Consider the following 18,138-nt stretch of genomic DNA (forward strand, 5'->3'; position numbering starts at 1 on the left):
TAAAGAAATGTCTATTCAGGGATCCCTGGGTGGCGCAGCGGTTTGGCGCCTGCCTTTGGCCCAGGGCGCAATCCTGGAGACCCGGGATCGAATCCCACATCAGGCTCCCGGTGCATGGAGCCTGCTTCTCCCTCTGCCTGTGTCTCTGCCTCTCTCTCTCTCTCTCTCTCTCTCTCTCTGTGACTATCATAAATAAATTAAAAAAAATTAAAAAAAAAAGAAATGTCTATTCAGATCTTTGCCCATTTTTAAATTGAGCTATTTGCCTTTTTAATATTGAGTTATGAGCTATTTACATATTCTAGATACAACTCCCTTATCAGATGTATAATTTTCAGATATCTTCTTCCATTCTAGGGATTATCTTTTCATTTCTTGATGGTGTCGTCTGAAGCATAAAAGTTTTTAATTTTGATGAAGTTCAACTTACCTATTTTTTTCTTTTGTTGCTCACACTTTTGGTGTCATAAATAAGAATTTTTTGCCAAATCCAAGGTCATAAAGACTTACTTTAAGAACTTTATAGTTTAGCTCTTACATGTAGGTCTTTGATCCAGTTCAGTTTAATTTTTGTATATGGTGTGAAGTAAAAGTCCAACTTCTTTTGCATTTTGGCTCTCCCCACACCGTTTGTTGAAAAGATTGTTCTTTCCCCATTGAATGGACTTGATATCCTTGTTTAATATCAGCTGACCATAGATACATGGACTATCTCTGGATTCTTGATTCTATTCTGTTGATCCATATGTCTATATTTGTACCAATACCACACTGTCTTGATTTCTGTTGCTTTGTAGTAAACTTTGAAATCAGGAGGTATGAGTCTTTTTACTTTGTTCTTCCTTTCCAGGATTGTTGACTGTGGTGGGTCTCTTGGAATTTCCTATAAATTTTAGGATCAGCTTATTGTTTTTTACAAAGACAGCTGGGATTTGGAGAGAGATGGCTTTGAATCTACAGATTAGCTTGAGGAGTATTGTCATCATCAATAACAGTAAGTCCTCCCATCCATGGACATGAGGTGTTTTCTATTTAGATCTTTAACTTCTTTTGATAATGTTTTGTAACTTTCAGAGCATAAGTTTCTCACTTCTTCTGTTAAACTTCTCCCTAAGTATTTTATTCTTTTTAACGTTATTCTGAATTAAATTGTTCTCTTAATTGCATTTTTGGACTTTTTTGTTTAGTACAAGTACATATGTATGTAATTGCATTTTGTGCATTGAACTTATATCCCGAAACCTTGTTGAACTCATGCACTGGTCCTAACAGGATTTTTTAAAGTGGAATCTTCAGGATGAGAACTTTAAAACTTCTTGATTTTGTGGGAGAATCACTGATCTCATGAGATTTGCTTTCAGAGAATAATTATTACCTCAGTAGACCATAGATGAGATCCAAAATCAAATTAAGAAAGTTAAAAAAATCTGAAAACCACCAACAAGAATTCTAAGGTAGAAGTTAATAGGCCATTATGGTGGAGTCTCTCATTTTCAGTAATATTAGGATTACAGATGCCAGTTGGTTAGCAAAGGAAAATGCTTCAGAGCAAGACAATCCAATACAGCTTTCAGTGATGGAAATGTATTATGTCTGTATTGTCCAAAACAGTAGTTCCTGGCCACATGTAGATATTTAAGTTTAAAGTAATTAAAATTAAATAAAAATTGAATTTAAAATAATAATTTTAAAGTAATAATAATTTAAATAAAATTTATTATTATTTTTAAAGATTTTATTTATTCATGAGAGACACAGAGATAGAGAGGCAGAGACTTAGGCAGAGGGAGAAGCAGGCTCCATGCAGGGAGCCTGACATGGGACTCGATCCTAGGACTGCAGGATCACGCCTGAGGCCGAAGGCAGGTGCTCAACCGCTGAGCCACCCAGGCATCCCTAAATAAAATTTAAATTTCCATACCATAGTCACACTGGCCACATCTCAAGTGCTCATTGGCCAGTCATATGGTATTAGGTAGCACAGATATAGAATATTTCCATCATCACACATAGTTTCATCAGATAATTCTGCTCTCAAGTCTCCAGGAAAGAAACCACTGGGTTGGAGGGACATGAGAGGAGGAAATGGTATTTTCATTCTTCAGTGATTCACAAAAAGAGCCAATTCAGTATACTAGGTGATCTATAACTCTTACAGATATATTAGAAGAAAAGGAGATTCGCAAATAATGCTCTGCCCTGTGCTCTTTAAGAAAAGCAAAAATGTTGAAGAGACTGTCTTTCTTCCAATGGATAGTCCACATGCAGAAGAATGAAACTAGACCACTCTCTTGCACCATACACAAAGATACTCAAAATGGATGAAAGATCTAAATGTGAGACAAGATTCCATCAAAATCCTAGAGAAGAACACAGGCAACACCCTTTTTGAACTCGGCCATAGTAACTTCTTGCAAGATACATCCACGAAGGCAAAAGAAACAAAAGCAAAAATGAACTATTGGGACTTCATCAAGATAAGAAGCTTTTGCACAGCGAAGGATACAGTCAACAAAACTCAAAGACAACCTACAGAATGGGAGAAGATATTTGCAAATGCCGTATCAGATAAAGGGCTAGTTTCCAAGATCTATAAAGAACTTATTAAACTCAACACCAAGGAACAAACAATCCAATCATGAAATGGGCAAAAGACATGAAGAGAAATCTCACAGAGGAAGACACAGACATGGCCAACATGCACATGAGAAAATGCTCCGCATCACTTGCCATCAGGGAAATACAAATCAAAACCACAAGGAGATACCACCTCACACCAGTGAGAAGGGGGAAAATTAACAAGGCAGGAAACCACAAATGTTGGAGAGGATGCGGAGAAAAGGGAACCCTCTTACACTGTTGGTGGGAATGTGAACTGGTGCAGCCACTCTGGAAAACTGTGTGGAGGTTCCTCAAAGAGTTAAAAATAGACCTGCCCTACGACCCAGCAATTGCACTGTTGGGGATTTACCCCAAAGGTTCAGATGCAATGAAACGCCGGGACACCTGCACCCCGATGTTTATAGCAGCAATGGCCACAATAGCCAAAGTGTGGAAGGAGCCTCGGTGTCCATCGAAAGATGAATGGATAAAGAAGATGTGGTTTATGTATACAATGGAATATTACTCAGCTATTAGAAATGACAAATACCCACCATTTGCTTCAACGTGGATGGAACTGGAGGGTATTATGCTGAGTGAAATAAGTCAATTGGAGAAGGACAAACATTATATGGTCTCATTCATTTGGGGAATATAAATAATAGTGAAAGGGAATAGAGAGGAAGGGAGAAGAAATGGGTAGGAAATATCAGAAAGGGAGACAGAACATGGATGACTCCTAACTCTGGGAAACGAACTAGGGGTGGTGGAAGGGGAGGAGGGCGGGGGGTGGGGATGAATGGGTGACGGGCACTGAGGGGGGCACTTGACGGGATGAGCACTGGGTGTTATTCTGTATGTTGGTAAATTGAACACCAATAAAAAATAAATTTATTATATAAAAAAATAGAGTTTTTCTAGTGTAAAATAAAAAAGAAAAGCAAAAATTGAACAGAGAAAACAAAAAGGAATTTATATTCCAGAGAATCATGATTTTGCAAACCTAGTGTTAATTTTAAAGAAAAACAGTTTCGGGTCAAAAACCATGGTGTTTCAACACTTCTCTATGAAACCTTGCAGATTCTCTCTGCCTCTGGCTACAGTGCTTAAGACCTGTGTTCAAGTTCAAACTCTACGCTTACAGGTGTTACCTTGGGCAAGCTACTTAACCTGTGTCGAGTTTCTCTCTTCTGTAAAATGAGAAAAAGCATTTAAAGCACTTAGATGTGCATCTAGCAAATAGCCGGCACTACATACCTATTAGTTATTATTATTCCTAGATAGTGAGACAATATTGTAGAGGAGATTAGTTTGTACTTAAAACCCTTGAAATGACTTCTCATTGCTTATAGAGTGAAACCCAAGGTTCTCTCCTTTGTTCCCAAAGGGCACAAGTCTGGTCTGTATTTTCCACTCAAGTTTTCTCTCTCAGAGGTTCACCTGGGATTCTCAGCTTTATTAACACCATGCAGCCTGTAGTTTTTCCAGAGACTATGCCATTTTAGATTTCCATGACTTGTTCACCATTCCTTCTGCCTGGAAGCGCTCTATAGTCTTCTTAGCCCGGTTAACGTGCTGATTCTTTAAGCCTCAAAGACAGTGGGTTAGGAGACTCTGGTGGACTCATTCCTTCCCCACCTGCTGTTTTATTTTGAAATTATCTGGTTAGGTGTCTGTCTCCATCAACAAGTAGAAAACACTAATACTGTTTCCTCTCTCCTGTTGTAAAGCACTGGATAGAAGAGGTTTGATTAAATTAATTCCTTTCAGATTAAACAAAAACTTATTTAACAATCAATAGCCTAAAGTTTAGCCTATGCTCCTTTTCCTATAGCACCAGTCTTTCTGAGACAGAAATCCACATGCAAAAGTCTCCTCTCATATAAGGAACAAGGAGCTCTTGCTGTCCTGTCTGAACACGTAGGGGACACTACGACAAGTAGAGAATTAGCCCCTTGTCCAGTGCAGTAATACCATCTAGACTAGAAAATTTCTACCAGAAGTACTTAAGAGTCCTGCTATTTAAAGTCAATCTGGGTAATATAAAGTGAAACTGGTTAAAGAGATAAGCTTCTTAGAAAAGGTTCATTTAAGGGGACACTTTAATGCTGGAAATAGAAATTGCCAGCTATACGGAAAGACAAAGCTGTATGGAGAGACATTCTGGGGCCCCTGGAACCTTTAGCATCCTCTGAATACAGAAATTCATATTTTTCCAGGATGGACATCAGTGGGTCAGTTTATATCTAATACTGTATCGGATGAGTAATATCTAATATTATATTGGATCATGTATTCTGATGAAGACAATTCAGGAGTTTGGTCCCACAGATTGTTGAGGTTACTTCATAATAACTACAGCTACATGGCACCCAACCTCTGGGGTTTTTCCAATATACAGCATAAGATAATCAGGAACGACAAGCATGGGCCATGTTGGATAAAGATGCGTGATTATTCCCCATCACACTCCTCAGGCTCATTCAGCTCTGTATCTGTAATGACTAATATGGTGCTTGGCCCAGAGAAAGAACCCAGAACTTCTTGTTGAGCGGGAGAAGGAGGAAGGCCAGGGAAAAAAGGAGAGGAATAAAATGGAACAAAGAATGGTCCCAGGCCCCATAGGGCCCAGAGATGGCCATTACCCAGGGACTTCCAGGGACACTTAGGAACGGTAAATGGTCTCTTTCATGCCAACCAACTATAAATGAAGTCCTCTAAGGCCAAAAGCACAATAGTTGAATTAACTCAGTTTTACCAAGAGCCCTGTTCTTCAATTTGACCATCTCTTTAGCAGTTACATAGACTAGCATGTATTTTATCAGCTATAGGAGCAAGTAACACTGTAATAATCTTGAAAGTTGTCATACTAACCCTTTCCCAATTGTTCATAGCTTTCTAAAATTTCAGTGTTTGGGCTATTTCAGTGCTTTCTCTATTTGCTATCAGTCCAAATGTAACTTTTGGAAGTTGGAGGAAAAACTCTCACATTATTTCTAATTTGATAAAAATTAAATTCTCCTCATTTCCCCCTTATGGTAACACACAAAATAAGAGTAATATACAGAACCAAGTATCTTCTCAAGGTAAAACAATAAGAATTTGGAGTTCAAGTTAGGAAATACTGATTAGTCTCTTTTTCTAATAAAAAATAACATTGTTTTAAAGATTTATTTATTTGAGAGAGAGAGAAAGCATGTGCAAAAGCAGTGGTGGGGGAAGGGTCAGAGGGGAGAGGAAGAGAGAGAGAATCTCAAGCAGACTCCCTGCTGAGTGTGGAACCCCATGGGGGGATCAGTCTCACCTCTCTGAGATCATGACCTGAACTGAAGAGTCAGATGCTTAACCAACTGAGCCACCCAGGCGCCCCCCGAAATAACATTTCTGATACAAGTTTTACTTTGCCTTTTTACATAGGCATAGTGACATTTTACCTTGAAACAACCCAAAGCTCCAGTGCTAAATTATGTTTTCCTTCAAGGAGGATATAATTTCACATTCAACCAGCACAGCAATTTCAGGCTTACCAATTAGGTCTGTAGAAGGAATTATCATTCTTCTAGTTATGATCCTTCTTGCCTCACAGGAACTGCAGAATGAAATGGAAGGGTCCATAGAAAGGTTGGGGAGGCAATCTACCAGAGTAAAGGAAACTGGATGCTAAATTTTGAAAGCACCATTAATAGTTGCTGTGCTTTGCATTCATAATTAGTATTCCTGCTTGGAGAGGAGGTATTTCCAAACTTGGACTTTGCATTGATTAAATCTGGAGTGTCATTTTGCCTCTTAATCTCTGTTGGGGCTGGCACAGAGTTTGTTCTTTTTATGGCTGGCTCCAGTGAACAATAAAAGTAACCGTTTGAAAAGTCAAATAACAGGAGTAGTTTTTAAGAGACTAGCAGCCAAACTGATTCACCAAGCTGGCCCCCTTCCCAGGAATAAAAATAATGCTAGGTAGTTGTAGTAGCTGTTATCCCGAGTGAGAGCAGGATGATGATACCCAGGATTCACAACTGCATGGCTGGGCGGGCGGGTTAGAGAATATGTCTAGGACCAGAGCACTAATGGAGGTAACCGGGCTGCAGCAAACCCTGCATTAAGTTGGTACATTCAAAGTTGCCATAGAAACCTTCACTGAATGTCCTCACTTCTGCAGGATTGATTTGATGTTTAAATGTTAATATGCCTTCTTACACTTAATGATATGTGAAATAAAAAGCAGAGAAACATGGAAGGAAGAAAGCAGGGTCTGATGTCTGAAATACTTGAGCATCGAGTGGTTTTCCAATACTAAGTTATCCTTTTAAACCAGTGCCCGAAGAAGGGGTGGCGTGGGGAGTGGTGGCTGGGAGCCGTTTATGGGAGTCTTTATGCCTCTGCGTCCAATGCCGCACTCTGAAAGGCACTGCTGCAATTCAGCTAACCCAGCTTGTACTTGCAGCCAAATGAAATGCAAAGTTGCCTTTCAATAGCAAACCTCGAGGAGAAATGCCAGTTTACAAGCGTGAGAAGTTTCAGCTACTGTAATTCCATATATTCCGCTTTTACACCGCTCAATGTCCATGAGAAAACATTTGGAGGCTCTGTAAAGCCGGTTACATTATCAATTAATCTATAGTATGTTTTAAATAAATATTTCTATTAAATGTAACAAAAACCAGCATTTGTATTGCTTGCACCTAAATTATCATCATCACTGCAAAGCAGATGCGGAACGCAAAGACGAGGCAAACAATCGGCACTGTAATTTGCTCAGTAACATTGTTTTAGATCTAATTAGTGCTTATGCAGATCCTTTACAAAAATGTGAAAACTGCACCAGGATGTAATTGTTTAATGAATTTAGTGCAAAGCACATCTGCATAAATTCCATTTTAGCTGGAAAAACTAAGTTCAACTGCTATTTGCTCCAGAGCCAAAACATTGTGAATTGTACCCACTGTGCTTTAGCCCTGCTCTGCTGGCTTGGATATTTCAAATAAATACTACAAAGTTAAAGCCTCCAGCTGCAGACCAACCCATCTGTAGATGTTTGTTATATTTGGCAGTATTGTAGAATGATTGTGCCTTCCTGCTGGAAAAAAGGGGGGGGTAAAAAAACAAGGTTCTGTCAGCAAAAAAAGTAAAAGTTTGAAATATGCATCACCCGACAAAAGTGAAGTTTTGAATCTGAGTCTAGTTTATCTAGCAGTGAATTTTAAACACCTGTTCGCATAGAGCCCACCATGTAAACCTAAAGATATCCTTTTTCTCCGTTCTCCCCAAACATTTCATTTCGGTCAAAATCACAGAAAAATTGAATTGGACGGAAGTTCGAAGGAGATGGAACTTGAGCTTTTCCTCAAGGTGTCAGGGCTTTCACTAGACACTTCTTGCGATCAGTGTTTAAATATAAACATTCATCGCTTCTCCAAAAAGAGACGAGTTAGTCACGGGTGTTTACATGATTGGCTGGAAAGGTAACAACACTTTCGCAGTGTTTGCCTTTGGGTTTTGTTTTTCTGTGTTGCCTTCTGCCTTTTTTGGGTGCAGCACAAATAAATGCATTGCCGAACCAGAGCTGTTTGTTCTAGTAAACGCCTCGGGTACACACAGGAGGGGAGAGGGGGAAAGGGAGGGGGTGGACGGCAGGATGGAGATGTTTGTGCCTGAGTCGAAAGAATTTTGTAAAACTCTAAACTGCAAATCTCATGTTTCCATCGTTCATCGTTCTAAATGCTCCTATTTAGGCTGAAACATCCTTAAAAGCATGTGGTCCGTGTTCCGATTGAATGAGACGTGTGCGGTTTCTGTTGGTTCCTGTTGCAGATCCGGTCTCAGACCATTTTGGGTTAAGGTTCCTGGGAAACAGATTGGGAGGCAGAGCTACACTGGCAAGAAGTTTACAAAGCTGGAGGGGTGAGGGATGGGGGTGCCGCGGACCCGCCCATGAGGGGGAGAGGGGACCAGGACTGGGCACCGTCAGTGCTGTTACCACAGGGCTTTGGCCACCCATACAGGTGTCCAGGGCTGGTGTCTCTTTTCAGAGCTGGATGGGATGAGGCAAAAGCTCCAGGTCTTTTCAGCCCCACATCAAGGAGACATTAGATGCAGGGGATCCCAGGGCAGGACCCTGGCCTGAGAGGGCAGCTCCCTTTGGCCCCAGATGTGGGGGTGCAGCTAGAGAGGTTCTGCAGCCAGAGCTGCTGGAGGTGAGGTGATGACCACCTGGGTCAGGATGGGGGATCTCAGCCGTACACCACATCCACTCCAGTCCTGTTCTGCACACTCAGGTCCACTTACTTCATGTGGTAACTTCACACCAACCGGGAAACCAGGCCTCTACAAGTCTCCTTGGTCTCTTACCCTGGAGAAACTTCAAGAGGAAGGGTAGTGGGACAAATGATGGCCCCTGCGGCTGTGAGTGGCCTGGATTGCAACTGCTTGTCATCTCCACCTGCCCCCTCCACCCATTCTCCATCCTCCTCACTCTCAGTACCTCTTCTGACACAGATGGCTTACCTGGTAGGGTGAACCCAAGCCTCATCCCTCGGCTCCTGGCCACCCTGTGCTTCTCAGGCTGTGCATGCTGCGCTTGTATATCAATACAATTTGCCAGGGCAGCACCAATAGATGTCACCATAGATCACCTGGAGGCCAGCAAATTCTCCCCTGCCTTATTGTATGACAGCAGCCCTACCCAGCCCTCTGATGATCAATTATTTCCGCCAGGGTGGTAATTCCTTCCGCCAACTTGTGGTGAGCAGAACCCGGGCCTGGTGAGCCTGTAGGCAGCCTCTATCCCTAAGGTCTATGTACCAATGCACCAGCCCTTGGGTGACTAATGGTAGAAGCTGGTTGGCATCCACTGGCGAGTCATTTTGTATCTGGGTGGGTAGGTGCCTCTTCCATAGCAGGTGCCCTTTGGCGGGCATTTAACAGGTACTACCATAGTTAGAGCCCTGTGTATCTCCCCCCAAGTCCTCATCCCTGATATTTCCGGTTTATTCCTTCCTAGCCTATGGCCTAGACTCTGCCTTTCTCTTGAGTCTTTGCAGGGGCCACTTCTTTTTTCTTGAAAGTAAATGATCAAGTACATAGTCCAAAGATCCACAATGGAGGAGGATTTCCCCTTACTTCTTTCAAGGCCACTCCTAGGAGGGGCTATAATACAGTCATGACCTATTTTGGCTTGCACGTGAAGCTAATCTAATTCTTCCTTATGCTAAGCTTGGCCTTCTTCTTTTCAGTTGATCAATAAGGGACCTCATGAGCATACATGTGACCATAATAGATGTGAGCTGAGGGAGGAGAGTTGGTGTGACGGTGATGGGTGGCATGAATGTCTGGACCACCCGGTCATGGAGTTTCCTTTTGTCCACTTTCCCTGTTCATGTCTCATCCTGGATGTACTACTTCTGTCTTGTGATGGATTGCTCCTAGGCCTGCCTGACCTTATGACTTGGTGGGTCGGACAGAACCCAGATTATCACAGGCAGTTCTAGCCACATGGTCACTCAATGTCCCATGGTTAGGCACTCCATCTCAACTAGGATCCATTAGCATGCCAGGAGCTATTTTTTCAATGGTGTATAATTCTCTGCTGCAGATGGCATGGCCTTGTTCCAGAACCCGAGGGGTCCATGTTGTCAATCTCCTATCGGGCTTGCCATAAACTCCACATGGCATCTTTTCCCACCACGGATACCTCTAATAACAGAGTCTGCTAGTCAGTCATATGGTCCAAGAAGCAGGGCTGCTTGCTTCTCAGCCTAGATCTGATGCAGAGCTCTTTCCTGATATGGGCCCCACCCAAAGTTGACAGCCCTTCATGTCACTTTACATGTTACATTACCCTGTAAATGTATCAGGGTAGTATTCCCACATGGTAAATGCGGACTTCAGAACCCAAAAAGGCTTACAAGTGGTGTGTTTCCTTCTTAGTGAGGAGAAGTACCCAGTGCATTATCTTGTCATTTACTAAATGTCCACAGATAAGATGAGCTCTTGAATCCCTGTAGGGTTTTTTTTTATTGCCTAGCCTCTGGAGCACATGTGTCATCAAGGTCTCCAATTACTTGCCATATCCTGCTCATGTGGACCTATTACCTTGGTGTCATCAGATTAGCAGACCAATGTGATGGTCTGACAGTCCATGTTCCCTTTGGATTAAATTATTGCCAAGAGCATAAGAGTTAACAGGTTGAGGGCAAGTTTGTAAGTATATTCTGTTGTCTACTCCATATGAATGTAACTGCTTCTAGAACTCTCCTCTGATAGAAATGGAAAAGAATCAGACAAGATCAAGGACACATACCATGTACCCAAGGTTGTGTTTCTCTCCTCTAACAATGATGACGATGACAACAAATCTGGAATGACAGGAGGTATTGGTACTGTTCCTTGGTTGAGTCCACAGTAGTTTACAGCTTCCAGAATCTACAGGGTCTTCATAGGGCTCAGACTGATGGATTAAATGTGGGCTATGATTAGAACCACTACTCCTCAGATACTTTAGGTCTTTATGGGCGGCGCTAATGTTCTACTACTCTCTGTAGGCTACAATATCATTTTCATTTAGTATTTTTGCTGGGGAGTTGGAGGCAGTTGCTGAGCTCCCTGCTTAGACTTCTCTATTATAGTAGTTATTGCTCCAAAAACTCACAAACCAAAGAGAACCTGAAGTTCCATCAATGACCAAGTAAGCCCATTCCAATTACACATTATGATACTGAGGAAATGACCATTTGGAGAGTTCATTGACCCAGTGGACCTACTGTGAATCAGTCCAGGTCAAGGCCTCCATTTATTACCTGGCTCCCATATGCCCTATTCTAATAGGAGCATGATGATGCAGATTGGGTCATGGCATCTACAAAGAGTAAAAGTTTTACTTCTTCCTTACTGATTTGAATGCATTTACTTCTTTTTTTAAAAATTTATTTTTTTATTATTTATATATTTATTTATTATTTATTTATTTATTTATTTATTTATTTATTTATTTACTTGAGAGAGTGTGTGTATAAGAGCAGGGGGAGAGGGAAAGGGGGAGGGAGAGAAATCCTCAAGCAGACTCCTTGCTCTGCCAAGCATGGAGCCTGACCTGGGGCTCCATACCACGATCCTGAGATCATGACCTGAGCCAAAACCAAGAGTTGACGCTTAACTGACTAAGCCACCCAGGTGCCCTCTTTTATTTCTTTTTGTTGTCTGATTGCTGTGGCTAGGACTTCCAATACTATGTTGAATAAAAGTGGTAAGAGTCAATATTCTTGTCTTATTCCTGATCCTAGGGGATAAGCTCTCAGTTTTTCCCCATTGAGCATGATGTTAGCTATGGGTTTTTCATATGTGGTTTTTATTAAAGCCATATATGGTTTATGATTCCCTCTAAACCTACTTTGTTGAAGGTTTTTAGCATGAACGCATGCTGAACTTTGTCAAATGCTTTTCTGCATCTATTGAAATGATCATCTGGTTCTTATCTTTTTCTTATGGATGGGATGTGTCATGATTGATTTGTGAATATTGAACCAAGTTTGCAACCCTGGGATAAATACCACTTGATCATGATGAATGATTTTTTTTAACTTATCACTGGATTCAGTTTGCTAGTATTTTGTCAAGGATTTTTACATCTATGTTCATCAGAGATATTGGCCTGTAGTTCTCTTTTTTTGTGGTATCTTTATCTAGTTTTGGTATCAGGGCAATGCTGCGCCTTCTAGAATGAATTTGGAAGTTTTCCTACTTTTTAAATTTTTTTCTGATAGTTTGAAAAGAATAGGTGTTAACTCTTCTTAAAATGTTTGGTAGAATTCACCTGTGAAGCCACCTGATCCTGGACTTTTTTGTTCATTGGGAGATTTTGATTGCTGATTCAATTTCATTGCTGGTCATTGATCTGTTCAAATTTTCTATTTCTTTGGGCTTTAGTTTTGGTAGCTTATATGTTTCTAGGAATTTATCCATTTCTTCTAGGTTGTCCAGTTTTGGGGGTATAATTTTTCATAATATTCTCTTAAAATCCTTTATATTTCTGTAGTTTCAGTTGTTACTTCTCTGCTTTCATGTCTGATTTTGTTTCTTTGAGGAGTCTGGCTAGAGATTTATCAATTTTGTTGAACTTTTCAAAGAACCAACTCCTAGTTTCATTGATCTACTGTTGTTGTTTTTTGTTGTGGTGGTTTGGTTTGGTTTCTAGATCATTTATTTCTGCTCTAATCTTTATTATTACTTTCCATCTGGTGGATTTGGGTTTTGTGTGCTCTTTTTCTAGCTCCTTTAGGTATAAATTTAGGCCATTTATTTGAGATTTTTCTTACTTCTTGAGGTAAGCCTATATTGCTATAAATATCCCTCTTAGAACTAGATTTGCTGCAACCCAAAGGTTTTGGACTATTGTGTTTTCACTTTCATTTGTTTCCATGTAATTTTTTACTTCTTTTTTTACTTTATCATTGACTCAATAATTTTTTTTGGTAACATGTTGTTTAACCTCCATTTATTTGTGTTCTTTCCAGATTTTTTCTTGTAGTTGATTTCTAGTTTCATTACACTGTGGTCAAAAAGATGCATGATGTGACTTAAATCTTCTTGAATTTGTTGAGATTTGTTTTGTGGTCTAATATGTGATCTATTCTGGGGAATGTTCCATGTGCACATGAGAAAGATTATTCACCATGCTATTTTAGGGTGGATATTCTGAATATATCTGGTAAGTCCATGTGACTCAGTGTGTCATTCAAAGCCATTGTTTCCTTGTTGATTTTCTGTTTAGATGATCTTTCCATTGATGTAAGTGGAGTATTGAAGTCTCCTACTATTATTGTGTTATTATCGATTAGTTCCTTTATGTTTGTTACTGTTTTATGTATTTGGATGCTCCTTTGTTGGGTGCATAAATATTTACGATTGTATCTTCTTGTTGGATTGACACCTTTATTACTATATAGTGCCCTTTGTCTGTTGTTACAGTCTTTATTTTAAGGTCTATTATGTCTGATACAAGTATTGTTACTCTGGCTTTCTTTTTGACCTCCATTTACATGATAAATGTTTCTCCATCCACTCACTTTCAATCTGTAGGTATCTTTAGGTCTAATGGGTCTCTTGTAGGCAGCATATAGATGGACCTTTTTTTTTTTAATCCATTCTGTCATCCTCTGCCTTTTGATTGAAGCATTTAAACCATTTAAATTCAAAGTAATTATTGATAGGTATGTATTTATTGCCATTTTAATACTTGTTTTTGTTTCTGAAGGTTTTCTCTGATTCTTTCTTGTCTTTAGTGATATATTTGGATTTATTTCTCTTTATTCTTTGCATACTTACTAGTAGTTTTTGATTTGTAGTTACCATTAAGTTTATGTATAACATCTTCTGCATATAGCAGCCTGTATTGTTGATGGTTGTTTAAGTTTGAACCTTTCCTTTACTCCTCTCCATGTTTTAGGTTTATGGTGCCATATACCTATCCTTGATCAGAAGCAATGCTGCATGGAAAACTATGATAGAGGATAAGGTATTCTATAAGTACACAAATGGTAGTTTTGGCAGAAACTCTGTATGGAAGGATGCAAATGTATATCCAGATTAAGTGTCTATTCCAGTAGGAAGAAAACACTGGCCCCTTCATGATAGAAACAGTGTAATCGGGATCCCTGGGTGGCGCAGCGGTTTGGCGCCTGCCTTTGGCCCAGGGCGCGATCCTGGAGACCCGGGATCGAATCCCACATCGGGCTCCCGGTGCATGGAGCCTGCTTCTCCCTCTGCCTGTGTCTCTGCCTCTCTCTCTCTCTCTGTGACTATAATAAATAAATTTTAAAAAAATTAAAAAAATAAAAAAAAGAAACAGTGTAATCAACCTGCCACCAAGTAGCTGGCTAATCACCCCAGGGAATGATGTCATATTGAAGGCTCAGTATTGGCTTCTGCTGCTGACAGACTGGGTACTCAGCAGTGGTATTAGCCAGGTCAGCCTAGATGAGTGGTAGTCCATTGTGCTGAGCCCATGAATAGCCTCCATCCCTGCTACCATGGGGGCCACTTTGTTTATGATCTTATTGGGCAATGATAGGTGAAGCTAGGGAAAGAGATTGACCAATATCCACAGAGTGGGTCAAATCATCTACCCGGTTATTAAAATCCTCCTCTGCTGAGGTTATCTTTTAGTGAGCATTCACATGGCACACAAATATCTTCACATTTTGTTCCTTTACTTCTGATCATACATAAAGCATTGCTTCTGATCAGGGAACTCAGTGTGGGAAAGCCGCTTCCTCTGTGATTAAGGAGAACTCTTTTGCTGGCAAGGAGATTCAACAAGATTTAGGGGTTCACTGTCCCCAACTTCACCAGAGTCCTCCCATATCCCCACACCAACGCATAGGTCCCACTCTTTCCCAACCGAGCCCTCACTTTAACTGTAGAAATGCTGCAAGGCTGAGAGTTCATCTTGCATTGTAAATTCAGTGGTTATGGGAGGAGGTCTTGCATTTGATTTTCAGCAACTGAGCCTCGCTGCTATAGGAGATAAAGCCCTCCTTCAGGATACAGACAGGCTCTTGGATCACCTCTGTGGTGCTTCTCCAGCTGGGAATCTGAAGGCTTGAGTTCATCCTTTTCCCTCACTATTCTGTTCAGCAACATTAAAAGCAACCAACTGAAGTCATTCCTTAGTTTTCCAGAAATGTTCCAAAGGATCATAAAAGGAGTTACTTAGCCCCTTGTTTCTTATAAGTGGCCAATTAGGAGTATCCAATGCAAACATTTTGCATATTTTTATAAACAGTTCTGTGCTCTCTATTGGAGATAGAGTCATTCTATTGGAGATAGAGTCATTTGCATCTTTAATCAGATTAGAGAGCCACTTTCAGAAACAACAGAACTAATTCAGGAAGTTCATCCTTAAAATTCTGTTTCTCTAAAACCTCTCTTGGTACCAAAATCTGTATTACTCAGAACTCCCCAGAGTATTTCATAAAACCAATAGGATGCATGTACACAGATATATACATGAGATTTATTATAGGAATTGGTTCACACAATTGTGGAGGCTCACAAGTCCCAGAGTCTGCCACAATCTGCAAACCGGAGAACCAGGAAAGCTGGTAGTATAATTCAGTCTGAGTCTCGGGGTCTCAGAATCAAAGGAGCCAATGGTATGAGTCTAAATCCAAAAGCCAAGCAGTAGGAGCACCAAAGTCCAGAGATGGGAGGAGATGGATGCTTTAGTTCAAGCAAAGAGAGCTAATTTGCTGTTCCTTTTGCCTTTTTGTTCTACTCAGACCCTCCACTATCCTAAGACTCGTGCCCATACCATTGCCTCTTGGGGATTTTGGCAAGAGAAAGGGGTGTAGAAGGTTCAGAAATGATCATTAGACAATTGTTTGTTATTGGTTTTATTCTTTGCTTTTGTCTACATTGACAGATAAAGGGGAGAAGTAAGAGGAGAGCAACAATTTTACTCCAGTGGTTTCCTTGAGTACACATTTACCACAGTCGGCTTGCACTCTCTTTGCCAGAAAATATGTGGTTTTCAAGGTCTTCCTTTGTTTGTTTGTGCCTCTTGAACAAATTACACTTTTGGACCCCAATCTTCAGATTCCCTCCTATGCTCACTCTGATTTCTTGCCTTTTCTTGGTTTTAGGACAAATGTAAACTGATTTGTGTCAACATTTGTCATCATTTGGACACATAAAACTTTACCTATTTTAGGATTTCCTCCTACCTCACATCTGAAGAAAGATTGTGAGATCACATTTACTGGTAGTAATTATTTACAAATAATTATTGCATAACCTATTAGAAACCATGTTACTACAAACAGGAAATCTAACCTTTACACCAGTTGGAGAAGCTGAAATTGACAGGATGCAGTATTGTAATAGGACTGAAGAATTGGAGAGATGTTTAGGAACTCTGGCAGAGCATCTGTTATATGCACACATCATATCCCTCACTAGGTATTTGCCAAAATATTTTTGCCTTATCAGAGCTTATCAGGGAACACTGCAAGTAAGTGCCTCCAAACTAGCCCAACGAAGAGAACAGAGCCAAGCAGCCTTCCCTGGTCAGTTTGAGAGATGACTACAGTGAATGGTAGAGCCAGTCAGCAGCCACTGACAAGAGAGGAGAAAAGTAAATGCCTGCACTTAATATAGAATCTTTAATCTTTAAGGGTTAACTTTCAAAATGATTCACACCACTTGGAGAAATGGACACACTAAGAGGGTGAAGTTTAGTAGGGACCAGAGTGCTGTATTCAAGTTGGGAAGCCAACCTCACACATCCACATAGGAAGGTAATTAGCTTTGCTTTTATCATAAAGCAGTATGGCCAGTTGATACTAACCTTGACCACCTGCCTGGTGTAGTGTTTGTCCAGTGTCTCCACTGTAGATTGACTTTTCCTCCCTTTCCACACTATCCTCTTTGGAGGGACATCATTATGAGCAGCCTACACTTAAGGCATGGAAAGTTACACTCCCCACTTCTTGAGGGTGGAACAAGTACATCAATTTAGAATTCCTACATGCAAGAGATTTGTCTTTATGACCTCATTTATTTACCTACTTACTTATTCAATAATTTATTCATATCAGTGTGGACTCATGGGTATTTATTTTATATTTCATGTTATGACCCAATACTACTTTATTTATTTTGTTGCTCATATCATTCCAACTTTGGCAGTTGGGGGATAGAATATGTTTTTTAAAGCCATAATCAAAAAAAATCAAAAAATAAATAAATAAAAATAAAGCTATAATCAGTTGGGTTTTCCTTTTTGTTTTCTTTTGTTTGTTACCAAAAAAAATCCTACTTAATATGTTTTCCCCAAAGATCTTGCTAGAGCATAAGATAGTAATGAGTTAGTTGTGTAGTGCTTTTAAAAACTTTAGCAAGGTATGTACAAGCAGGCACATTGCCTTAAAACCTCACATTTCCCCTTCTTTCTATATTACTTTGCCTGTTCTAATTAGAAAAAAAAAAAAAAAAGCAAATCATCCTACTCAGGAAATGAATACTGGTCTTTGACCTCCTACTAACTAGCCGGGTGGCTCATAAATACAGCAATCAGATTAACCAGACCAAAAATTGGGACACTACAGTCACCTATTCTATAAATATTCGCTCATGTATAGATCCCATTGGTAATTAAATAACTTTTGCTAAAAAGAGTGAAATCACAGGAAAAGAGATACAACTCACTGAAAATACATATCAGCCAATATTCTATTTTAATATTTGCCCTGAGAATTTCTTTGGAGAGCCTCATGTGTCGGACCCCAGCATCAGGCTAGTCTCTGGACCTTTCTGACAGGAGTTTCCCAATCTATGAAAAGAGGATGACATGTCTCAGTACTGAGCTACAGGGTTTATTTGTAAAGATAAAAATGAAATAACTGTGAAAATGCTTTTAAAAATTTAAGTACTATACAAATCTAAGGTATCATTATTACAATAAAGTGAACTCCCAATTATCTAAATTTATGAGCTAAATAGAGTATTGGTATAACTGAGCACATACCACTTCTTTTTGTTTTTAAG

At 40.0% G+C, this 18,138-nt stretch overlaps 1 long non-coding RNA gene across 4 annotated transcripts in view; it reads right to left on the bottom strand.

Moving 5' to 3' along the window:
- LOC144316024 (uncharacterized) overlaps window positions 1-17,107 on the bottom strand; it is a 50,004-nt gene extending 32,897 nt beyond the window's left edge. For 3 of the 4 annotated variants that reach the window (XR_013381772.1, XR_013381773.1, XR_013381774.1), the window contains exons 1-2: window positions 16,940-17,107; window positions 10,898-11,044 (exon numbers count right to left, since the gene is read on the bottom strand). This is a non-coding gene — a long non-coding RNA (uncharacterized LOC144316024). Of the gene's footprint in view, window positions 1-7,681; window positions 8,442-8,883; window positions 8,957-10,897; window positions 11,045-16,939 lie in introns of those variants that run through there. The other variant, XR_013381775.1, reaches the window with a different exon arrangement.
- Between the last annotated feature and the right edge of the window lie 1,031 nt (window positions 17,108-18,138).

The sequence above is a fragment of the Canis aureus genome, chromosome 6, assembly GCF_053574225.1.
Source record: "Canis aureus isolate CA01 chromosome 6, VMU_Caureus_v.1.0, whole genome shotgun sequence".
In the NCBI taxonomy this organism is placed as follows: Eukaryota; Metazoa; Chordata; class Mammalia; order Carnivora; family Canidae; genus Canis; species Canis aureus.